The sequence below is a fragment of the Ailuropoda melanoleuca genome, chromosome 5, assembly GCF_002007445.2.
Source record: "Ailuropoda melanoleuca isolate Jingjing chromosome 5, ASM200744v2, whole genome shotgun sequence".
Lineage (NCBI taxonomy): Eukaryota > Metazoa > Chordata > Mammalia > Carnivora > Ursidae > Ailuropoda > Ailuropoda melanoleuca.
This window is the reverse complement of record NC_048222.1, coordinates 91806190-91810173: the sequence shown is the minus strand read 5'-3', so window position 1 is coordinate 91810173 and position 3984 is coordinate 91806190. Positions and strand designations below refer to the sequence as shown.

Here is a 3984-nt window from a genome sequence, read left to right as displayed (position 1 = left end):
GATCAATGGGCTTTCTGACCCTGGCGTCTAGTATTGTCTGTTACAGAACTTTTTCAAATGGTAGAAGGAACCCACAGAGTTTTATGTAATTTTCAAAATTATGCAATAAAATCTCTGACAAGTAAATTATTTCTATAAAAAGGAAAAAAATACAAAAAATGAAGAATAGATTAAAAATAGATTTAAATTTTTAGTTCATATATTTAAAACATGTATAAGGTATTTTTTTTACCTGAAAAGTTTGTGAAATCATTCTCAGACTTAGTAATAGTATCATACTTGGAGAGAAATCATAATAAACATTTCAGAATGCTATTTTATCACATAATGTCAGGGCATACTCTGAAAGAGATATTAATACTATATATCTATAAGAGGAGGCATTTGCTTTAAATTGGATACCATAATTAATATGCAGATTATGAATCGGTTTTGAGTACGGGCATACTTTGGAGGTATTGTGGGTTTGTTTCCAGATCACCACGTAAAGTAAATACCACAATAAAGCAAGTCAAATAAATTTTTTGCTTTCCAATGTATATAAAAGTTATCTTTATACTATACTATAGTCTATTAAGTGTGCAATAGCAGTATGTCTAACAAAAATGTACATATCTTAACTAACAAATACTTTACTGCTAAGAAAAAGTGCTAACATCATCTGAGCTGTCGGTGAGTTGTAATCTCTTTGCTGGTAGAGGGTGTTGCTTCAATGTTGATGGCTGCTGACTCATCAGGGTGGTGGTTGCTGAAGGTTGGGGTGCTGTGGCAACTTCTTCAAATAAGACAATAATGAAGTTTTTTTACACTGATTGGCTCTTCCTTTCTCTGTAGCCTATGATGTTGTTTAATAGCATTTTGCCCACAGTAGAACTTCTTTCGAAATTGAAGTCAATCTTCTCAAACCTTGCTACTGCTTTATCAGCTAAGTTTATCTAATATCCTGAATCTTTTGAAGTTATTTCAACAATCTTCACAGCATCTTCACCAGGAGTAAAGTCCATCTCAAGAAACTACTTTTCATTGCTCATCCATGAGGCAACTCCCCATCAGTTCAAGTTCAATCATGACATTGCAGCAATTCAGTCACCTGTTCAGGTTCCACTTCTGATTCTAGTTCTTTTACTATTTCCACAACCATCTGCAGTTACTTCTTCTATTGAGTTCTTAAACCCTCAAAGTCATCCATGAGGACTGGAATCAGCTTCTTCCAATCTCCTGTTAATGTTGATGTTTTGAACTCTTTCATGAATCACAAATATTTTAAACAATATTTGGAATGGTGAATTCTTTCCAGAAGGTTGTCAGTGGACTTTGCACAGATCCATCAGATGAATTAGTATCTATGGCAACTATAGCCTTACAGAACATATTTCTTAAATAATAAGACCTGAAAGTTGAAATGACTCCTTGATCCATGGACTGCAGAATGGATGTTGTGTTAGCAGGTATGAAAACAACATGAATCTCATTGTCCATCTCCATCAGAGCGCTTGAGTGACCAGGTGCATTGTCAATGAGCAGTTATAGTTTGAAAAGAATCTTTTTTTCTGAACAGTAGTTCTCAACAGTGGCCTTAAAATATTCAGGAAATATGTTATAAACAGATATGCAATCATCCAGGCTTTGCTGTTCTGTTTATAGAGCACAGGTGGAACAGATTCATCATAATTCTTAAAGGCCCTAGGATTCTCAGACTGGCTGATGAGCATTGTCTTCAATTTAAAGTCACCAGCTACATTATCTTCTAAGAAGAGAGTAGATATGTCCTTTTTAAAAAAAATATTTTATTTATTTATTTGACAGTGAGAGAGAAAGGGAGAGCAAAAGAGAGCACACAGGGGGAGAGGCAGGCAGAGGGAGAGGGAGAAGCAGACGCCCCATTGAGCAGGGACACCAACGTAGGGCTGGATCCCAGGACCCTGGGATCATGACCCAAGCTGACGGCAGATGCTTAACTGACTGAACCACTCAGGGGCCCCTCAGCCTGTCCTTTGAAGCTTCGGAGCTCTACATTGACTTCTCCTTTCCAGTGCAAGATGGCATCTTCTTCCAATAGAAGTCTATTTGTGTGCATTGAAACGTCCAGTGCAGCCAGCTTCATGATTCCTCTGAGCTGGAGCCTCTGGAGAACTTGCTGCAGCTTCTACATCAGCACTTGCTGCTTCACCCTGAACTTTGATGTTAACTTCCGTCCTTAAGTCTCATGAGCCAACCTCTGCTTTCAACTTTTCTTCCGCAGCTTCCTCACCTCTCTCAGCCTTCACAGAATTGAAGAGAGTTAGGGCCTTGCTCTGGATCAGGCTGTTGCTTAAGGGAATATTGTTGTTGCTTTGCTTTTACCTTCTATCCAGACCACTGAAACTTTCTCCATATCAGCAACAAAGCTGTTTCACTTTCTTATCATTTGTGTGTTCATTGGGGTTGAAGTTTTAATTTCCTTCAAGAATTTTTCCTTTGCATTCACAACTTGGCTAACTGGTGTAAGTCACCTAACTTTCAGCCTATCTAGGTTTTTGACATGCCTTCCTCCCTAAGCTGAATCATTTTTAGCTTTTGATTTAAAGTGAGAGACATATGACTCCTCCTTTTACTTGAACATGTAGATGTCATTGTAGGGTTATTAACTGACCTAATATCAACATTGTTGTGTCTCAAGGAATAGGGAGGCTCAAGGAGAATGAGAGAGATGGGGGGAAAGGCTGGTCAGTGAATCATTCAGAACATACTCACATTTATTAAGTTTGCCATTTTATATGGTCAGAGTTTGTGGAACTTCAGAACAATGACAATAATAACATCAAATATCATTGGTCACTTTAACAAATATAATAATAATGAAAAAGTTTGAAATGTAGTGAAAATTACCAAAATGTGACACAGATACCTGAAATGAGCATATATTGTTGGAAAAATGTCACTGATAGTCCGACTTGATGCAGGGTTGCTACAAACCTTCAATTTGTTAAAAAGAAAATGCAGTATCAGTGAAGGGCAATAAAATGAGGTATAGCTGTACATATGTAGCATGTACATGAGGGAGAAATGTCTGATAATTTTTTTTTATCAGTAAAACCTTTTTGTGATGGTTAATTTTATGTGTCAACTTGATTAGACCGTGAGGTGCCCAGATGTATGGTCATATATTATTGTGGGTATGTCTATGAGAGTTTTTTTTTAAGCTTTTATTTATTTATTTGACAGAGAGAGACACAGCCAGCGAGAGAGGGAACACAAGCAGGGGGAGTGGGAGAGGAAGAAGCAGGCTCCCAGTGGAGCAGGGAGCCTGATGCAGGGCTCGATCCCAGGACCCTCGGACCACGCCCTGGGCTGAGGGCAGACGCTTAATGACTGAGCCACCCAGGCACCCCTATGAGAGTGTTTTTTAATATTAACATTTAAGTTGACAAAGTAAAGTGAATTGCCTTCCCTGATGTGGGTGGACCACATCTTATCAGTGGAAGACCCGAATAGAACAAAAAGGCTGACCCTTCTCTAAGTGAGAGAATTCCTTCTGCCTGACTGCCTCTGACCTAGGATATCAGCTTTTTCCAGCCGTTAGACTCAGAGAGAAACATCAACTCTTCCTGCATATGAAGCCTGCCAGCCTTCAGACTGGAACTATATCACTGGCTTTCCTCGGTCTCCTGCTTGGCGACTCACCCTACAGGTCTTGGGACTTGTGCCAGATTCCATAATTATGTGAGCCAATTCCTTATAATAAGTCTCTTTCTCTCCTTTTCTAAGATAGGAGGTATATTTAGATAGGTATATCTAATATATATGATATATATAATTAGTTCTGTTTCTGTGAAGAACCCTGAATAATACAGTTTTTGGTACCAAGAATGATTCTAGAAGAACAGAACTTTAAGGATGAGTTTTCTGAATTGGTTCTGGGGTTTCTGGGATTGGCTCTGTAATATGATTAGATTTAAATGTGCCGATGACTCTATTTATAGTAGTAAAGAGACCACTAATACT

The 3984-nt window shown here is 38.3% G+C and overlaps 1 pseudogene; it reads right to left on the bottom strand.

Moving 5' to 3' along the window:
• Positions 1–638: 638 nt before the first annotated feature.
• On the bottom strand, positions 639–2613 carry LOC117802465 (annotated as a pseudogene).
• Positions 2614–3984: the final 1371 nt, after the last annotated feature.